Source organism: Triticum aestivum, chromosome 7B (genome assembly GCF_018294505.1).
Source record: "Triticum aestivum cultivar Chinese Spring chromosome 7B, IWGSC CS RefSeq v2.1, whole genome shotgun sequence".
NCBI lineage: Eukaryota > Viridiplantae > Streptophyta > Magnoliopsida > Poales > Poaceae > Triticum > Triticum aestivum.
Genome location: NC_057813.1, coordinates 288,827,572 through 288,850,162, shown reverse-complemented (window position 1 = coordinate 288,850,162; position 22,591 = coordinate 288,827,572).

Here is a 22,591-nt window from a genome sequence, read left to right as displayed (position 1 = left end):
GAGTTGTGAAATTTCCCCTAAGTAATTAACTATGTTACTAGACCGGTAATCACTATTGCAATTCTATTTGACGGAGAGGCAGAAGCTAACATACTTTCTCTACTTGGATCATATGCACTTATGATTGGAACTCTAGCAAGCATCTGCAACTACTAAAGACTCACTAAGGTAAAACCCAACCATAGCATTAAAGTATCAAGTCCCCTTTATCCCATACGCAACAATCCCCTTACTCGGGTTTGTGTTTCAGTCACTCACGCAACCCACTATAAGCGAATCATAAACGCATTGCAACACCCTACAGAGGGAATCCCTCACCTTGAGCGACAAGGAGGGCACAATAGGACAGCACCAATAATAAAACATGCAACTCAAACCAATCATAGCATTTCATCAATCACCGATAGGACAACGAAAATCTACTCAGACATCATAGGATGGCAACACATCATTGGAAAATAATATGAAGCATAAAGCACCATGTTCAAGTAGAGGGTACAGCGGGTTGCGGGAGAGTGGACCGCTGTAGATAGAGGGGGCAGGTGATGGAGATGTTGGTGAAGATGGCGGAGGTGTTGGTGAAGATCGTGGTGATGATGATGGCCCCGGTAGCGTTCCGGCACCACCGACAACAAAGGGTAGAGAGGCCCCCTTCTTCTTATTCTTCCTTGACCTCCTCCCTAGATGGGAGAAGGGTTTCCCCTATGATCCTTGGCTCCCATGGCTTGGGAGGGGCGAGAGCCCCTCTGAGATTGGATCTATCTCTCTGTTTCTGCGTTCTCTGTTTCTTCCCCTTCACCGTTTCCTTTATATCTGGAGATCCGTAACTCCGATTGGGGTGAATCTTTCACCCAGTTTTTTCTCATAAAATTAGCTTTCTTGTGCCAAAAGAAGAGAGTCAACTACCTTACAGGGGGCCCAGGAGAGTCCAGGGCGCGCCTACCTCCCTAGGGCGCGCCCCCTATATCCTGGCCCCCTCGGGCACCGTCTCGCATTGATTTTACTTCCCAAAAATCATAAATATTCCATAATAATTCTCCGTCCATTTTTATCCCGTTTGGACTCCGTTTGATATGGGTCTTCTGCGAAACATAAAACATGCAACAAACAGGAACTGGCACTAGGCACTAGATCAATATGTTAGTCCCAAAAAATAGTATAGAAGGTTGCCAAAAGTATATGAAAGTTGTCGAATATTGGCATGGAACAATCAAAAATTATAGATACGATGGAGACGCATCAGCATCCCCAAGCTTAATTCCTGCTCGTCCTCGAGTAGGTAAATGATAAAAAAATAATTTTTGATGTGGAATGCTACCTAGCATAATCTTGATCATATGTCTAATCATGGCATGAATATTGAGACACGAGTGATTCAAAGCAATAGTCTATCATTTGACACAAAAAACAATAATACTTCAAGCGTACTAATAAAGCAATCATGTCTTTTCAAAACAACAAGGCCAAAGCAAGCTTATCCCTACAAAATCATATAGTTTGGTCATGCTTCATTTTCGTCACACAAAATGCTCCCATCATGCACAACCCCGATGACGAGCCGAGCAATTGGTTCATACTTTTTAACGCGCTTCAGCTTTTTCAACCCTCACACAATACATGAGCGCAAGCCATGGATATAGCACTATAGGTGGAATAGAATATAATGATGGAGGTTATATGGAGAAGACAAAAAGGGAGAAAGTCTCACATCGACGCGGCTAATCAACGGGCTATGGAGATGCCCATCAATTGATGTCAATGCGAGGAGTAGGGATTGCCATGCAACGGATGCACTAAGAGCTATAAATGTATGAAAGCTCAACAAAAGAAACTAAGTGGGTGTGCATCCAACTTGTTTGCTCATGAAGACCTAGGGCATTTGAGGAACCCCATCGTTGGAATATACAAGCCAAGTTCTATAATGAAAATTCCAACTAGTATATGAAAGTGACAACATAATAGACTCTCTATATGAAGAACATGGTGCTACTTTGAAGCACAAGTGTGGAAAAAGGATAGTAAAATTGCCCCTTTTTTCTTTTTTTCTTTTTGGGTGGGCTTTCTTTGGCCCCCTTTTTTATTTAGGCTTCTTTGGCCTTTCCTTTTTTATTTCTTTTTTCTTTTTTTTTTCATGGGGCAATGCTCTATAATGATGATCATCACACTTTTATTTACTTACAACTCGATATTACAACTCGATACTAGAACAAAGATACGACTCTATATGAATGCTTCCGGTGGTGTACCGGGATGTGCAATGATCTAGCGTAGCAATGACATCAAAAAATGGACAAGCCATGAAAACATCATGCTAGCTATCTTACGATCATGCAAAGCAATATGACAATAAATGTTCAAGTCATGTACATGATGATGATGAAAGTTGCATGGAAATATATCTCGGAATGGCTATTTAAATGCCATAATAGGTAGGTATGGTGGCTGTTTTGAGGAAGATATAATGAGGCTTATGTGTGATAGAGCGTATCGTATCACGGGGTTTGGATGCACCGGCGAAGTTTGTGCCAACTCTCGAGGTGAGAAAGGGCAATGCACGGTACGGAAGAGGCTAGCAATGATGGAAAGGTAAAAGTGCGTATAATCCATGCACTCACATTAGTCATAAAGAACTCATATACTTATTGCAAAAGTTTATTAGCCCTCGAAGCAAAGTACTACTATACATGCCGCTAGGGGGATATATTGGTAGGAAAAGACCATCGCTCGTCCCCGACTGCCACTCATAAGGAAGACAATCAAAGAAAACACCCATGCTTCAAATTTGTCACACAACGGTTACCATATGTGCATGCTACGGGACTTGCAAACCTCAACACAAGTGTCTCTACAATCCACAACCACCCACTAGCATGAATCTAATATCACCATCTTTATATCGCAAAACTATTGCAAGGAATCAAACATATCATATTCAGCGATCTACAAGTTTATGTAGGATTTTATGACTAACCATGTGAATGACCAGTTCCTATCATCTCTCTAAATAGATATAAGTGAAGCAAGAGAATTTAATTCTTTCTACAAAAGATATGCCCATGCTCTAACAAATATAAGTGAAGCAAAAGAGCATTCTACAAATGGCGGTTTCTATGTGAAGAGAAACAGGCAATCCAAACTTCAAATGATATAAGTGAAGCACATGAAGCATTCTATAAAGCCATACTCAAAAGATTTAAGTGAAGTGCAAAGAGCATTCTATAAATCAACCAAGGACTATCTCATACCAGCATGGTGCAAAAGACGCTCCAAGGTGGCACATATCACATGAACGAAACGAATCCGAAAACATACCGATACTTGTTGAAGAAAGAGGGGATGCCTTCCGGGGCATCCCCAAGCTTAGACGCTTGAGTCTCCTTGAATATTTACTTGGAGTGCCTCGGGCATCCCCAAGCTTGAGCTCTTGCCTCTCTTCCTTTTCCTCATATCGAGACATCCTCGATTAGACACTTCATCCACACAAAACTTCAACAGAAAACTCAGTAAGATCCGTTAGTATAATAAAGCAAATCACCACTCTAAGTACTGTAGCAAACCACTTCATATTTTGTTTTCGCATTGTGTCTACTTTAATATAACTTTTCCATGGCTTAATTCACTTATATAAATTGATAGATTCATCAAAACAAGCAAACTATGCATCAAAAACAGAATCTGTCAAAAACAGAACAGTCTGTAGCAATCTGAACATCCACCATACTTCTGGTACCCCAAAATTTATACCCAAATTAGGAAAAATAAACAAGTTTTATAGCAAGACAGTGCAAAAGGAATAATAACCAATTGACGTTCCAGATAAAAATGTAAAATCGCGCACTACAGCCAAAGTTTCTGTCCTGCACCGTATAAACCAACAAGCATTGTAAACATCCTAAAGGCAAACCTTGGCACATTATTTTTATAATACAATGGAATTGTACAAGGGGATAATTATTTTTGATGAAAAGTTTTTGTAATAAAGATTCACAAAGTTTCCGTGAGCATGAACAAAGTTCAAGGAGCTCCCCCACTTCAACAATGCTTGTCTCTCTCACTTTCACTTTCCTTTTTGAAAAGTTTTAGGTTCCCCTCTTTATTTTTTGTTTTCAAACTATATAAAAGCACTCAACAGAAATAAATGACTCTCTAAAACTTCCAGGTTGTCTCCCTGGCAGCGCTTTCTTTAAAGCCATTAAGCTAGGCATTTAGTGCTCAAGTAATGAATCCACCAGGATCCCAAGGTATATCAAAGCTAATTTTAATTAACAATGATTTGTAATTTAGTAGTGAGCACAAATTAACATATATCATGCAACAACGTAGTCTAACTCTCTTCCTATGCATCGGCATGTCATAAAAGAACAATTCATGCACACAAAGTAAAGGCCAATGCATAGTATAAGCAGATTCTTGCAATTCTAACATATTGGAAACATAAAGAGGCGGAGATAGATTTCCTCTCTCATAATAATTGCAAGTAGGAGCAGCAAGCACATGCATATTATATTCATCGAAATCATCATGTGCAATGGTAAAAGGCAACCCATCAATATAATCCTTAATAAGCACAAACTTCTCCGATATAGTGTAGTTTGGAGAATTCAAAAATATAATAGGACTATCATGCGTGGGTGCAATAGCAACAATTTTATGTTTAACATAAGGAACTATAGCAAGTTCATCTCCATAAGCATAACTCATATTGGAATCTTGGCCACAAGCATAGCAAGCATCATCAAAAAGGGATATTTCAAGAGAATCAACGGGATCATAGCAATCATCATAACAATCATCATAGTAATCATCATGGCAATCATCCTTCGGTAAGCACGAAGGGAAATTAAACAATGTATGAGTTGAAGAGTTACTCTCATTAGAAGGTGGGCACGTGTAGCTAATTCTCTCTTCCTCCTTTTGTTCTTCGCTCTCCTCATCATCTTTTTCATCCAATGAGCTCACAGTTTCATCAATTTCTTCTTTAGCTTCCTGCAAAATATTAGTCTCTTCTTGGACAGCGAAGACTTTCTTCATAAAAGCATTAATATAGTAATTGTATTCATAATTTTCATAGCAATATCTAAGTATAGCAAGATTTTCATACCTATAACCATCATCATCAAAAGCTTCATACTCTTCAAACAAAGCTTCAATTTCATAATCGGCCTTAAAAGCAACAAATTCTTCTATTTGTTCCACATCATAGTAATCATATATACCATTAGCATAAGAAGCTAAGGTTTCATTATCATTAAATTTGCATGAAAAGGGAAGGTGTGGAGCCTCCATCCTAGAGCAACAAGTAATATCATATCTCAAGCATAGATTCCAGGCATACCAACGCAACATAATAAATTGATCCCATAATAGTTCTCTTTGTGTCGAGCGATAATCCCTAAAGTATTCACGTTGATCCAACGTGTCTCCCATTATAAAGTTGAATAGGGTTTTCTCAGGATTATCAAAGTAGTACATAATATATCTCACATAATGAGAGTCGGGGGTTTTAGGAGTTACCCCATCTACATGAGTAGCAAGTACATCTAATTTTTTTTGGTATTTTGTGTTCCATATCCATAACTAAAGATAGAGAACAACTTAGAACAGCAAATAAAAATTACTTAGTGATAAAGCAAACAAGCACACACGAGAATATTCAACCCACGCTATGACTCCCCGGCAACGGCGCCAGAAAAAGGTCTTGATAACCCACAAGTGTAGGGGGTCGCAATAGTTTTTGATAAGTAAGAGTGTCAAACCCAACGAGGAGCTAAAGGTAGAATAAATATTCCCTCAAGTTCTATCGACCACCGATACAACTCTACGCATGCTTGATGTTCGCTTTACCTAGAACAAGTATGAAACTAGAAGTACTTTGTAGGTGTGATCGGATAGGTTTGCAAGATAATAAAGAGCACGTAAACATAAACTAGGGGCTGTTTAGATAAAGATGCAATAAAGTAAATATAGCGAGTGTGGAAAAGTGGTGGTAGGACTTGTAAAATTGCCCCTAAGAAATTGACTATGTTACTAGACCGGTAATCACTATTGCAATTCTATTTGAGGGAGAGGCATAAGCTAACAAACTTTCTCTACTTGGATCATATGCACTTATGATTGGAACTCTAGCAAGCACCCGCAACTACTAAAGATTCATTAAGGTAAAACCCAACCATAGCATTAAAGTATCAAGTTCCCCTTTATCCCATACGCAACAATCCCCTTACTTGGGTTTGTGTTTCAGTCACTCACGCAACCCACTATAAGCAAATCATAAACGCATTGCAACACCCTACAGCGGGAATCCCTCATGCTTGTGCGACACGGAGGGCACAATAGGACAACACCAATAATAAAACATGCAACTCAAACCAATCATAGCAATTCATCAATCACCGATAGGACAATGAAAATCTACTCAGACATCATAGGATGGCAACACATCATTGGAAAATAATATGAAGCATAAAGCACCATGTTCAAGTAGAGGGTACAGCGGGTTGCGGGAGAGTGGACCGCTGTAGATAGAGGGGGTGAGGTGATGGAGATGGTGGTGAAGATGGCGGAGGTGTTGGTGAAGATCGCGGTGATGATGATGGCCCCCGTCAGCGTTCCGGCGCCACCGGAAGCAAGGGCGAGAGAGGCCCCCTTCTTCTTCTTCTTCTTCCTTGACCTCCTCCCTAGATGGGAGAAGGGTTTCCCCTCTGGTACTTGGCTCCCATGGCTTGGGAGGGGCGAGATCCCCTCCGAGATTGGACCTATCTCTCTGTTTCTGCGTTCTCTGTTTCTTCCCCTTCACCGTTTCCTTTATATCTGGAGATCCGTAACTCCGATTGGGGTGAATCTTTCACCCAGTTTTTTCTTATAAAATTAGCTTTCTTGCGCCAAAGGAAGAGCATCAACCGCCTTACGGGGGCCCCAGGAGAGTCCAGGGCGCGCCTGCCTCCCTGGGGCGCCATCCCCTATCTCCTGGCCCCCTCGGGCACCGTCTCACATTGATTTTACTTCCCAAAAATCATAAATATTCCAAAATAATTCTCCGTACGTTTTTATCCCGTTTGGACTCTGTTTGTTATGGGTTTTCTGCGAAACATAAAACATGCAACAAACAGGAACTGGCACTCGGCACTGGATCAATATGTTAGTCCCAAAAAATAGGATAAAAAATTGCCAAAAGTATATAAAAATTGTAGAATATTGGCATGGAACAATAAAAAATTATAGATACGACGGAGACGTATCAATCCTCAATTGCCAAGTCAGATCTGGATGACCACGACCATGTGGAGGGCACCCACAAAGGTTTTTCCAAGGTGAAATAGCGCATCTGCGACATCAGAGAGCGCACCATGGGTCTGTGCTCTTCCAACTAGAAGGTTCCTGTCCATGACATGTGAGGCAACATCCTATCAGCAAATCTTACCTTTTCTAGCTAGCCAACCCGTACCCTTTGTTGTAGTAGTTTTTGCCATGCAGTGTTTTAACTGTGTTGTGTTTAATCATTTCAGTTATGCAAAAAATGTAATGTTCAATAGGGCCATGTGATGTTTAAGTATGAATTGTCCACTTCAGTTTCATGAATGGCTACATTTGGTAGTTTATAGTGAGTAGATGCCTTGTTTATCTGTATTTGGTTGTTAGGTTGGTTGCAATGAGCATTTGTCCAGTTATCAAGCATATGCCTTGTTTATTTGTATTTGGTTGTTAGGTTGGTTGAAGTGAGCATTTGTCAAGTTTTCAAGCAGATGCCTTGGTTATATGTATTCACTTGTTAGGTTGGTTGTAGTGAGCATTTGCCCAGTTTTCAAGCATATGCCATGTTTATCTGTATTTCCCTGTTAGGTTAGTTGTAGTGAGACTCTGCCCAGTTTTCAATGGCTATATTTGGTTGTTATACTGATCATTTATGCCTTGTTTATTTTATTCATTCACAACATGATGTTCATTTTGTGCAAGTCGGAACTGTGCCGCTCAATTTCATCAATACCAGTTTGAACGGCTATATTTGGTTCCAGTTACGCCTGTTGTAGTTGACACATGCACTTTATTTCAGTTTCACACATTTATCTAGTGTGATGTTTAAGCCTGAGCTACGTTCTATTCATTTTCAACAATACCAGTTTGAATTGCAATATTTGGTGGCTGTTGTTGTAGGTAACATTCCCTTCCATTTTATATCCACTTTAACAGCATGATGAAACCAACACATTCAAGCTATCATTTGGAGATGATGTTGTTTACCTTGGCTATATTTGTTTGATGTTAAGGTTGTTGTACTTATCATGCCTTTCCACTACTTATGCAGGACACAACGGGAGTGGCCAGCATTTTTCGCCGAGGTTAGTTTCATATGTCTACTTGTACTTCCCCCGTCGTTCCATAATGTGGTGCATATAGATCTAGGCCTGGACACTTCTTAGCTTCTAATATTGACTTGTTGCTTGTAGGTACATATGCCCTTGGCAAAGATCCATGCATCAACCATTTTTGCGTATGTGGCAATGAGATATTCATGGACAAGCATCAAGTGAGGAAAGTGATAAGGGTTATTAGCAAAAATATACGAACGGTGGCAAGCAAATTATATGTTTAAGCTCTATCCAACACAATAGTGAGCCGTAGGATGGTAACTGCAAACTCTGCAGCCTTCTCTTTTACTGCCCATAATGAGTTGTTAGGCAACAATGTCTGAATCTTTTTCGTTTGCAGTGGTTCCCAAAGTAGTTTACTCGAGATTACCTCGCAAAGTACATGACTGGTGCACACGCAATGAAGGTTAAAGTATTTCATCGAGACTATAATGAGCATCAAGAAGTCCTAATGAAGATAGTGAAGGATGGGCGGGCGGCCATCACAAGGGGGTTGGCCTAGAGTAGTGCGCGCATTACGCATGGGGGAGGGCACAATATGGGAATTCTGCTTGACCTTCTCCAACAACTAGAATGTCTTTCGCCTCTCTCTTTACAGTCTTTAGTACAACTGTGGTTCATCATTCTTTACTTGGTGCTTCTGTAGTTCTTCAGTATATGTACCTGTGCATCAAATTGTAATAAACATGGTTCAATATGAAATAAGTGATTGCCTACTTTCAAATACAAAATCTATGATTTTTAAATGTAGGGATTAAATTAGGGATTACACTACACACGGTTTGTGTCGGTGTACTAGAATAGGGGTACTCTAGTATCCCGAACTTGTGCACGGGCAGTTGCAGCACCCCGCGTCAAGGCTTGCCGGGCGACCGCCAAGATCCTCCGTGGTTCCTTTGGAGCCATTCAAGAACAAAGTATTCAAGCCAAGGAGACAAGGCCCAGGCAAGAGGAGCTTGCCGGGAAGGCCAACCAAGGCATCCCAAGGAACTTGCCGCGACGCGCCACGCGTCCCGGCAAGGCAACAAGGCCCCGGCAAGAGGAGCTTGCCGGGAAGACCAACCAAGGCATCTCGAGGCCTGGTGAGCGACAAGCTTCCGGGCGCGACAAGACGACGACCGCGGCAAGGCGCTTGCCGCGGCAAGTAACCACTCTGTACCCACGCTCCAGCACATCCGCCAACGTGTCGCTCTGGGGGCCTTTCCAGGCGCGCGTGGCGTGAGGCTGTGCAGCCAGCGGTGCGCGGTTGCATGCGACGCTGACAAGATCGCCATCGTGGTGAACGATGGCGTCCCTGACGGTCCCTTTCTCCACTGTTTGCGCGACACATACGGGCATTTAATGCCTTTGTCCCCTGCCGTCAGGGTTAGGTAGGATACAGTGTGCAAGTAGGTGTACCAACCGCACACTTTTTACGCTTTTACCCTTCTCTGCGTTGCCACCTGTCGGTGACCCCTTGAGCATATAAAAGGAGGCCCGTGGGCAACGTAAGGGGGGTTCGGCTCATTCGGAAGCTAGAAAAACACTTAGCTCTCCCGAGCAAGAGCATAATACAATCAGACAAGCAGCAGTAGGAGTATTATCTCTCGGAGAGCTCCGAAGCTGGGTAAACTGCTCATGTGCTTCACCTCGATCCGCTCTTCGTGCGATCTCCACCCCCCGCCGAACCGAAAGGGGCCCGGTCCGCCGGCCCCATAGGAGTACCCGAGCTCCTCCATCCCCAGCTGCGCCAGCTCCCCGTCGATGGCGGCGGCAATATTCACCAGACCCTCAGTCCAGTGCTCCACAGTCTCCCTGAAGGCGTCATGGGCGGCAGCAGCATTCGCCAGCAGCGCCTCGTCGGCCTTGATCTTCTCCGACAAGGCCACCTCCCGCTCCCTGGCGCCGTCCAGCGTCTGAGTCAAAGTGACCAGCTTCAACTCGAGGTCCGCGTTGGAGTCCTTGGCGGCGCTGAGCTCCTTGCTCCTCTCTGCGAGAAGGCCCTGCAGTTCACCATGAGCGGCAGCATCCTTCTCGCGCTCACACTTGAGAGCGGCAAGCTCCTCGCCACTCGCCCTGAGATCAGCCTCCGGCTACGCTACCTTTGTCTCCAGCTCCTTCTTGGCGGCCTCGTCAGCTGTGGCAGCATCCTTTGCCTCCTTGAGAGCCCCGCCAATTGCTTGCTCCCGCGCGGCAAGTTCCTCCTCATGGCTGTCAAGGTTCACCTTGTGCTGCGCTAACTCTCCTTCCTGCGCGAATAAGTTTTCGGCGACAAGCCGTTGCTTCTCTTCAGCTTCAGCCTTCTCGAGGAGGAAGGCTTTTCGCTCCTCGAGAAGTTGCTCCCGCTCCTCCGCCAAGGACCGGAGAGCTTCCTGCCTGAGGCCTCGGAGCTCCTCCGCGCGCTTCTCAATATCAACCCCCACCTTCGCGACAAGCGCCTCTCGGGACGCCAGTTTGGCTTGGTGGGCGCGGTAAAGCGACGTCAGCTTCCGCAGCAGCCGCTCCTCCTCAGGCTCGTCGCTGCTGCTGCTTGGCGTGTCGACCACCATCAGCCCAGTAGAGGCGAGCACTTCTCCGTCCAGGATTTCTCCCTCGACCGGCGCCCTGGAGCTTGACGCCCAGGGGAGCTTGATGAAGATACCGTTGCCGGCCTTCAAGTAGGCGCCGGGCTGGGGCTCTTCGGAGCCTGGCGCTGCAGCGTCGGCAGAGGGATCGGCGGTCGGCGCAGCGCCTGGCACTCCTGTGGCCTCGGGGCCGTCAGTGCGATCGCCGGATCCCTCGCCCGCTTCTGCGGCGGCAGCCTTGGCGGCCTCTTCGCCGGCGGGATCATCAGCACCAGCCTCTTCTTCGGTGGTGGCGGCGTCGTCGTTGTTGCCGCGCGCGTCATCCTCACCGGCGGCCTCTGTCTCCATCGGCTCTGTGGCGGGTGGATCTGACGACCGAAGAGGGGAGAAAGGTCAAGTAAGTGTTCAAGAAGAAAATCAGAAGAAGAAGAACCCAAGGGGAGTTTTTCAGGCAAAAGGGTTACCTGTGCTTGGATCTGCAGTCGTGGTCTCTACCACCGAAGGATCGCTAGCACTGTCCCTTGCCGGAGGACTGCCCCTTGCCGGAGAGTTCTCCCTTGCCGGAGAGTTCTCCCTTGCCGGAGAGCGCTCCCTTGCCGGGGACTCCTCCCTTGGCGGCGTAGTCGAAGCAGATGGCACTTCGGGAGCAGCTTCCGGGCATTCCTGATGAGGCTGTTCTGCTCCTACACAAATCCAACAGACAAGATATCAGTAGAGAAAAGAGCACCCATGCGCACCTGACGGTAGGAAGTAAACTATAAACTTACGCTGGGGGCTGCGCTGGGGGCTGCTTTGGGGAGTAGTTGCCGGGTCCGTCAAGGTGGTCTCAGACACACCCCCTGCTGACACGGTGAGATCATCTTCGATGACAATCACCAGGGCCTTGGCTCTCTTCGCCGCTCTCTGGGCCAGCGTCCTGAAAAGGAATGGATTCAGATCGAAGCAAGTCAGATACAAGACGAAAGCAACAAGATAAAAAGATTGAAGAACTACGAGGACAGCAAAGGGATCTTACTCTTCTTCTTCGTCATCGGAGCTGAGCGCGGAGAGATCGAAGTCCGGCTCGCCTCCGGTGCGGCGAGGCGGAGGAGTAGGCTCCCTCGCCCGCTTGGCAGGAGCAGTGGCGGTGGACCGGGAAGACCCCGCTCCAGTTGCCGCAGCGGCGTGAGGCGCTCCCGCGGCAACAGTGCTTGCCGCGGTAGAGCGTGTCGCACGGCCCGGCGGCTGCTGACCCGTCTGCCGCCCTGCTACATCCGCGGCCTTGCGGAGGCGCCTCCTTGCCGGAGCCGGGGCTCCGCCTGCGGCAAGCTGTCTGAAGGTTCGGGCTCTTCCTCGCCGGGCTCGCTCGGCTCAGCTTCAGGGCCGGCAAGATCTTATTCGCCGGCAAACTCCTCGCGCTCGGCAAGGCTTGCCGCCTCTGCTGCCTCTGCCTCCTCCACGGTGAACCCGAACACGCCCGCGGCAGCAGCTGCTGCCGCCTCTTCCAGCCTGGTGGCGATGCGCTGCATCTCCGCATCGGTGGTGTCGCGGGTGAGGCTCTTCTGCTCATCAGCGCGGACCGGCACTTCTACCAAGTCATCGAAGAACGCTCGCACGACGTCATCCGCAGGTTCTTGCCAAGTTGGGGCGATTCCGTGAGAGTCACACAATGGCATCATCGCGCGGATGCGGTCAAGTGAAGAATTGTTGCACAGCGGAACGACATTCCGCGGCAACACAAATGGGTGCTGGGGGGCGCGCTTGAACAGCTCCAGAAGCATCGCGTCCAATTCCAAGACCGTGAAGTTAAAATTGAGGCACGGGCGCAGCCTCATGATATGCGCCGAGTTCTTGAACTCCCAGGCGGGTCTCCCCCTCTCCTGCAGGGGGGCGATACGGCGGCGAAGGAAATCTGCGCCTACAGCGCCTACAGTGATCCCGGCAAGCCTGAGGCGAAGGATGCGGGTGACGGCAATCTTCAGCCTGTCATCTTCCGGGGCCACGTTGCTCCAACCATTGTCGCGTACTATTGGGGCTTGGCGCACGACAGTGAATGGCTACGGCTCCTCCTCGACGATCCAGCACCACTCAGCTCTCCACTCCTCCCATTTTCTGCGGAGCTCTCCCTCCAGATAGGCTTCCTTCTTGCCGACCCTCGAGATCCAAGCGATCCCTCCGGCAAGGGGCTCTCCTCTCTCGACTCGAGGCATGAAGAAGTGGCGGAAAAGGGCTATGTTTGGGTGGACTCCGACAAAGTTTTCGCACAGATGTGCGAAAACTGCCATGGTCAGAATGGCGTTGGGGGTGAAGTCAAGGAGGCGGAACCCGTAGGTGTTCATGATGTCGCAAAAGAATTCAGAGAAAGGCGGGCAGAGCCCGCAGTAGAAGAACAACGCGAAAAAGTGGTACCCGTTCGGAGCCAGTCTCGAAGCAGTGGCCGGGAGTATCCTCGTGTGCGGATGCGCTCGCGTCTCCGTCGACCAGAAGAGGTAGTAGTACTCCCTCAGCTCCTTCGCACCGAGCTGAGGGGAGAAGAGGGCCCGCTCCTTCCGCAGCGCCGCGAGCCGCTGCGCCTCGGCTGACTTCACACCCTTCCCCTTGTCGGCTTTTGGAGCCATGGCAGAGGTGGTGGAGGAAGTTGGTGGCAATGGGGGGCGGAGCGCTGCTCTCCTTCGGCTTCGGGAAGAAGGGGGAGCGGCGGAGATTTGTGAGAATGGAGTAGCAACCGGCGAAGTGGATGAACTGCCCCTGTTTCCCCTGCTTATAAAGAGGGAGGGGACGGACGTTTCGCCCTTCCGAATAAAGAAACCACCCACGATCTCTCCCACGATGCCGCAATCAACGCGTGCCGTTCGGGGAGGGCGTGGTGGATGCAGAGCAAGATTCGGCGTAAGCCAGGCCGCGTGTGCCCGTGCCCTGTTTTGGGCCTGGCCCAACAGCGCTCGGCACCGTGTGTGGCCCAGGCCCGGGGGCTCCTGTCGGTGTACTAGAATAGGGGTACTCTAGTATCCCGAACTTGTGCACGGGAAGTTGCAGCACCCCGCGGCAAGGCTTCCGGGCGACCGCCAAGATCCTCCGTGGTTCCTTTGGAGCCATTCAAGAACAAAGTATTCAAGCCAAGGAGACAAGGCCCTAGCAAGAGGAGCTTGCCGGGAAGGCCAACCAAGGCATCCCAAGGAACTTGCCGCGATGCGCCACGCGTCCCGGCAAGGCAACAAGGCCCCGGCAAGAGGAGCTTGCCGGGAAGACCAACCAAGGCATCTCGAGGCCTGGTGAGCGACAAGCTTCCGGGCGCGACAAGACGACCACCGCGGCAAGGCGCTTGCCGCGGCAAGTAACCACTCTGTACCCACGCTCCAGCACATCCGCCAACGTGTCGCTCTAGGGGCCTTTCCAGGCGCGCGTGGCGTGAGGCTGTGCAGCCAGCGGTGCGCGGTGGCATGCGACGCTGACAAGATCGCCATCGTGGCGAACGATGACGTCCCTAACGGTCCCTTTCTGCACTGTTTGGGCGACACAGACGGGCATTTAATGCCTTTGTCCCCTGCCGTCAGGGTTAGGTAGGATACACTGTGCAAGTAGGTGTACCAACCGCACACTTTTTACGCTTTTACCCTTCTCTGCGTTGTCACCTGTCGGTGACCCCTTGAGCATATAAAAGGAGGCCCGTGGGCAACGTAAGGGGGGTTCGGCTCATTCGGAAGCCAGAAAAACACTTAGATCTCCCGAGCAAGAGCATAATACAATCAGACAAGCAGCCGTAGGAGTATTATCTCTCCGGAGAGCTCCGAAGCTGGGTAAACAGCTCGTGTGCTTCACCTCGATCCGCTCTTCCTGCGATCTCCGCCCCCCGCCGAACCGAAAGGGGCCCGGTCCGCCGGCCCCATAGGTGTTCGTGGATCAGCTTCCCCGACAGTTTGCGAAACCAAAATGTCTGCGATAAACATGGAGATCAAACACGATTCTCGGATCCGCTACGTGTGCGATCAATCTCTACTGCACACACGATCATCCAGGAAAATAAGTGTGAGATTAACAACAACATCACACATAGTTCCTTCTTATTAAATGTTTCCGAAAGTCACCTTAGCACACACGCTTGGCAATTATGGACTGTTTATGATGTCATGCACATTGCAAATGTTTGCTCAAAGAAGAACGCGTGCGATAGGTCTTCATCCGATGCGGGTATGACGGATGAATCGTGTGGGATATATTAAGCTTCGCATACAGTTTTGTAGGGACAACTGTGTGCACTCTTACATCGAATCGCATACAGTCGAGGAAAAGTAAATGTGTGTGACTGTGTGCTTACCGTACACATTCTATAATCGTGAACTGTTTGTGATGGGTCGCGCATCGTAAACATAGCACCACAGAATACCCACTGCGATGGTAATGCGAGCACAAACGAGTAGCAAGGATGGATCATTTGGGATATCTGAGATATCAGAAACAGTTTTATAGGGACAACTGTATGCACCATGGCTCCCTATCCCCGATGGTTTCTCGGTCGTGTGGGAAGGACCCCCTATCGCCCACACTCGCTTGACGACGGTTTAAAATACCGTCACGGAAAGGGGTTAAAAACCGTTTGTATAGTACCTCGTTGTACTAGTGACTGCATGGATTACAAGCTCATTGGCTTGTTTGATGGGTGATTACTCTATCTGGAATCCGGTCACCATACATGGTTATGGCTCATCATCAATCATGTTTACCCTCCATTTCCGTCTGATGCTACAGTGCATGATGGCATCGATTACGCGGTCGACGCACAGATTGGCTGCATATACTGGTGGAATATATCATCATGTAATTGTTCTATCTCATCTCATCTCATCTTTACCTTATGAATACAATTGCCTGTTGATTGTTAGAAATTTAGACTAGATAGTATGACTATAACCACATTATTGCTATATGTTCCTCTCATTCCCTAGATTTTTATGACCACACATGTTATTCTTAGAGTTGATATGAGAACAATTGGCATCTCATGATTATTAGAATAGATATTATGAGTATAAACTCATGATTGCTCTATGTTACTCTCATTTCCAAGATTTTTATAACCACACATTTTATTGTTAGAGTGGATATGAAAACAAACAGTAGTAACTGCTATGGTAGAATATGAATAGGCCCTGGCATAGCTGGTTTCCTCTCATTTTTGCATTATGTTTGAACCATGACATATTGCTAGAATATGGAAGCCATTGGCTTATTTTTATAATTGTAGTATGATTATGACCACGGCATTACAATTCTATGCCTATGACCCGTGTCACTGTTGTGATAATCATAATTCTACACATACTATGAACATGATTGTATATTTTTGTCCTTTTGGTCTCCCATTTGATTTCTTGCAGCAGACGCAAATGCGTTGGCATTCATAATTCCGGGACCTGGAAACATCCAAGTCAATAGGTGGTGGTTTATCACTCATTCAACTAAACGGTGGGAATTTGATGCTCATTCGCATGTACCAAATTGACCAAACTATTTCATCAAACCACATGCAATACAATGCCTGGGGCGTCCGCGACTGTGATGGCTATGGCTGCTTCGTGTTTGAGAAAGATCACAACTCTGTTGGGCCAGGCGTATTCAACTGGAGGCGGTTGTACAGCCTCGGCAACCACTCCATGTTCCTCGGGCTCAATGATCCGATCATCCAACCAATCATCGATCATATCACCAGCAATGATTACAGTGTTATGCAACTTCCATTCGCCAGGGGGGCTGTGTTTACACATCGTACCATGGGTTTCATGAATCACCATATCTAGAGATTCGTCGACACAACTTGTTGCCAGATGATCTTCAGTGTGGGAAAGGCATCAAGCTTCCAAGCGATGAATGGCTTTTGCAAACTGACATGCGGTGATGTGGTTCATGCCAACAGCAAATAATGCACAACTTGATAGACTTAGCTATGTATCTTGCTGCTATAGCATGACCCTCTTTTGCTGGATATCATGTACTGTAGTTAGTTTGAAGGATAGATACCTTTCTGGGATCAAGTGCATCCTAACTCACCTGCATAGCATGTACTGATAACGATGATGGAGATGTTGTGCAGAAGCCATATATATCAATTAGGCTTCAAGTACGTACTTGTTGGTGAAAGTGTTGTCCAATGGGAATTATATTTTGTATTACTCATGTAGCCTACAAAGTCTATTGCACAGCCTCGTAACCTTGTAGGCACCTATTTTTAAGCTCATTCTAAACACTCTTGCATAATGCGCTTAAAACTAAGCCTTTAGCAATACCCCTCTAATATTATTTAACGCAATATGGAAGCAACCTGGAGATTGGATGAATGTACTCCATTTCTAAATTTGTAGTACTAGTAGTCATGTATGCCGTATATTGCGCTACTCGTACTAGTAAGTACTACTTCCATCCTGGTTTATTGGCCCCCTTCGTATTTAGTGTCAAATTTTGACCATTGATTTAACTAATAAAATGTCAATGCATGTCACCAAAAATTATGCCATTGGAAACTATGTTCAAACACGAATCCAGCGATATAATTTTTAGTGACATGCAATAACATTTTGTTAGTTAAATTTATGATCAAAATTTGAAACAAAATACGAAGAAGTCCAATAAACCAGGATGGAGGTAGTAGTACTTGTATGACTAGTAAATAGTACAGTAGTACTAGTATACGTCAGTCGAATTATTCATCATGTCCTCACATTGAATTAACGTGACAACATGCTGCATGTGAGGTGACACAAGAGTCCCTACAACATGTTTAGTTCACCAAAGTGATCCTCACACCTCTATTAGTACAACAACACTCTCCCATTCTCTACAAAATCACTCTCCCATTCTCTCCCGGTCTCCCGCCTCCCAGTCGTCGCCTTGTTCTGATCCAGTTGTTACAATGAGCGATAAGGTACTTGAGTTGCTATACTTCATTACAAGTAGTAAAAAGGAAGATGCTGAAAAAACTGAGCTAAACAAGGATGCTCTTCAAGCTAGCCGCGTGAAGGAAGGAACTAATGAGCCCGCTCCTATGAGTATTTTTCCCGTCGCCCTGTATGATGATTTCAATAATTATGGGGTTTTTCAAGTCTTTAGAGTATTCATGTAGTAATGAAGTCGAGATCCCAGTTTGTTCGGGTATTGTGGACTTCAGATTTGGAGTAGCACTTATCTGTTGAAATGTTTCATCATTTACTTAAATAGTTGATTGATCATACATTGAGTACCATTTAAATGGAATTAACCAATTCAAGTCCAAGAAGGACTGGCCGGTGCTGTCGGCTGGAGTGAAGTTCGATCCCACGGATCAGGAGCTGATCGAGCACCTTGAGGCCAAAGTGAGTTTTGACAGCATGAAATCTCACCCTCTCAACGATTTGTTCATACCGGCCATCGACAGCGAGCACGGCATATGCTACACCCATCCTGAGAAACTTCCAGTTGAGACACCGATTGGCCGTCTACTTGCACAAAATATATTCCTTTGTTTATACCTCTATTTTCTTTTTGGACATAGACTTAGTGAAGCAATTACAATTTGATAGTAAATAAAAAGTGAAGCAAGTGACAGCAACATGCCAAAGATGTTATAAAAATGCCAACTACCCTAAAACTTGTATTCACCAATACTGTAGGTATCACACTAAGTGGTCTAAGCAAGCATTTCTTCCAGCGCAACTCCAGGGCATTCAAAAGGGGCACGCGGACGCGTCACAAGATACAGTCAGAGTGTGGCATGGATGCAATGTGGCAGAAGACCGGCAATACCATGCCGGTGATGGTCAACGACCGACAAACATACAACAAAAAGGTTCTGGTGTTGCACACCAACAAGAACTTCGCCCAACAGAGTACCAACTGGGTTATGCACCAGTACCACCTCGGGGACCTGGAGCAAGATAAGGAGCGGGAGCTGGTCATCTACAAGATTTTCTACCAAATGAACACTAGGGCCAGGACTAAAAAGATTATAAGTTAGTTTGGTATTAGTACTTGTACTACCTGATCGTATGCAAGTTGGTATTGTTGTGAAGGATCTTTCAGTATGAACTTCACATTTGCTTCCAGCCATCATGTCGAGCATCGACGTGGATATAAAGCTGAATCATTTGTTGCGAAACAAATTTTCAGGCACCTGATCTTTTATGGGTAGCTGAAAGTCCAACTAATCCTCGCGTGGTTTTGGTAATTCATAGCAACATATAGCTCATTGAACTAATATCCATTCAAGATAAATATTTCAGGATGTTCAATGATTGGCATGGAATGTGATAGAGATGTGGACCCCTCAAAATGCTAAGGACAAAGATTGGCAAAAGCTCAAGACTCTTCATTTCTATTTTAGTGATCCAAGATCACATTGAGTCCATAGGAAATCCAATACTATTAAAAGTGGATGAGGTGATGCTTAATGGTCTACCTGCTCAAGTGCTTAGTGATAATGCTCCAAAACCCTTAGCCACTTACTCCATCCAAATATGTCAAAACCCTAAACTCCAACTCGGCCCCACAGATATTTCCTACCCGGAGAGTTCATATGACATAGCCACAACCAAAAACCCTAACAATTTGGTCACACCGATCCGGATCTCGGTCTCACCGAGATGGCCTTGCCAACTCTCTGTTGCCTGTTTTGGACCCACCTAGTTGTTCTAGTTGGTCCCACTGATATTCCTAACGTTCACATTTTTGAACTAATCGGTGCCACCGAGTTTAACCATTCGGTCCCACCGAGATGAGTCAAATGTGTGTAATGATTGGATTTTGTGTGGAGGCTATATATACCCCTCGACCCCCTTCTCCATTTGTGAGAGAGCCATCAGAACGTGCCTGCACTTCCACCATTCATTTTCTAAGAGAGAAGCACCTACTCATGTGTTGAGATCAAGAGATTCCATTCCTACCATTTGAACCTTGATTTCTAGCCTTCCCCCAGTTGCTTTCCACTCAAACCTTTCTTCCACTATAGCCAAATCAGATAGAGAAAGAGATAGAGAAAGAGAGAGAGAGAAAGAGAGAGTTGAGTGTTGGCGGGACTTTCATTTGAAGCACAAGAGCAAGGAGTTCATCATCAACACACCATCTATTACCTTTTGGAGAGTGTCTCCTAGATTGGTTAGGTGTCACTTGAGAGCCTCTGTCAAGATGTGGAGTTGAACCAAGAAGTTTGTAATGGCAAGGAGATCGCCTACTTCATGAAGATCTACTCGAGTGAGGCAAGTCCTTCATGGGGGATGGCCATGGTGGGATAGACAAGGTTGCTTCTTCGTGGACCCTTCATGGGTGGAGCCCTTCATGGACTCATGATAATCCCTAAGTGCAGGGAATCATTGTAGCAATTCCCAAAGGTGGAAGTGATAAGTATGGAGTGTTGAACCCACAAGGAGCTAAAGGTAATATCAATATTCTCTCAAGCCCTATCTGCCACTGATACGACTCTACATGCACCGAACGTTTGCTTCCAACTAGAAACGAGAAATAAAACTGTGTTGTGGGTATAAAGAGGATAGCTTTGTATGATATCGGAGAACTAAAATATAAAAGTAGGTGCTGTTATCATAAAGTTAGAATATATTACTAAATAATATAAATAGCGAGTGTGGAATAACGGTGGATTGGTGTGCGGAATTTTCCTAAGCGATTGTTAACAAGATCGATAGTCGTCATTGCAATTTCATATGAGGGAGAGGCATAAGCTAACATACTTTTCCATACTTGGATCATATGCACTTATGGTTGGAACTCTAGCAAGCGTCCGCAACTACTAAAGATCATTAAGGTAAAACCCAACCATAGCATTAAAGCAACAAGTCCCCTTTTATCCCATATGCAACAACCCCCTTACTCGGGTTTGTGTTTCAGTCACTCACGCAACCCACTATAAGTAGATCATGCACGTATTGCAACACCCTACATCGGGAATCCCTCACGCTTGCGCGACACGGAGGGCTCCATAGGACAGAACCAAAATAAAACATACAACTCGTACCAATCTAGATCACCAATCAACCCAAGGACAAAATATATCTACTCAAAACATCATAGGATGGCAACACATCATTCGATCATAATATGTAGCATAAAGCACCATGTTCAAGTAGGGATTACAGCGGGGTATGGGAGAGTGGACCGCGTAAAAGAGTTGAGGATGGTGATGATGATGGTGATGTTGATGAAGATGATCACCGCGGCGATGATTCCCCTCCTGATGGCACTCCGGTGCCACTGGGAGAGAGGAGGAGAGGTTCTCCCCCTTATGCTTCCTCCTCCATGGCTTTCCCTCTCTGGTCCTTGGCCTTCATGGCGATGATGGCCCCTCCGAGATCCTCCTACATGGCCTCCGGTGATGATGGCCCCCTCCGATAGGGTGCCGGAGAGGGCCTAGATTGATTTCTCATGGCTACAGAGGCTTGCGGCGGCGGAACTTCCGATCTAGGTTAATTCCCGAAGGTTTCTGTATTTATAGGAATTTTTGGCGTTGATTTCACGTCAGGGGGGTCTCCGGGCTGTCCACGAGATAGGGGGCGCGCCCTAGGGGGGCGCCCCCCACTCTCATGGGCAGCCCGGGACTCTTCTGGCCCAACTCCAATGCTCCGTGGTCTTCTTTTGGTCCATAAAAAATCCTCAAAATTGGCACGTCATTTGGACTCCATTGGGTATCCCTTTTCTGTAAAACACAGAAACAAGGAGAAAACATAAAGTGGCACCGGGCTCTAGGTTAATAGGTTAGACCCAAAAATCATATAAAATGATATATAAATGCATATAAAACATCATAGATGGATAATATAATAGCATGAATACTTCATAAATTATAGATACGTTGGAGACGTATCAGCATCCCCAAGCTTAATTCCTTCTCGTCCTCGAGTAGGTAAATGATAAAAGAAATAATTTATGAAGTGTGAATGCTAGTAGGTGCACAAGTTTGATCAATGATAATTTCAATCACCTTTTCTAGCATCAATATGTGTCATAATAGTAGCTTATCTCATAAAACTTTTCATGATCAAGTAACAATCTATTCGCAATGTCAAGTATGGTTCAGAAACTTCATTGAGAACTAACAAACTATAATCTCAGTCATTGAAGAAATTGCAATTTATCATAACATCAGAAAGAGTCAAAGAATAGAGCTTTTCAGCAAGTCCACATACTCAACTATCATATAGTATTCTACAATTGCTAATCACTCACGCAATACTTATGGTTATGGAGTTTCGGCCGGACACTGAGAAAGATAGGGGCTTACTGTGTTGCCTCCCAACATATTCACCTTTAGGTGATGTCAACAATAATAGCCCATGCTAACTTACATCCAATTGGATATATATATCATGATCTTTCAAACAAGAGGAGCTTGCCAAAGGATAAAATGAAAAAGGGAAAGGTGAGGATCACCTTGACTCAAGCATAAAGTAAAAACATAAAGTAAAAGATAGGCCCTTCGCAGAGGGAAGCAGATGTTGTCATGCGCGTTTAGGGTTGATGCACAAAATCTTAATGCAAAAGAACGTCACTTTATATTGCCCCTTGTATGTGGACCTTTATTATGCAGTCCGTCGCTTTTATTACTTCCACAAGAAGATCGTACAAAGCTTTTTTTCTCTGCACTAATAAGTCATACATATTTAGAGAGAAAGTTTTATTGGTTGCACCGATGACAACTTACTTGAAGGATCTTACTCAATCCATAGG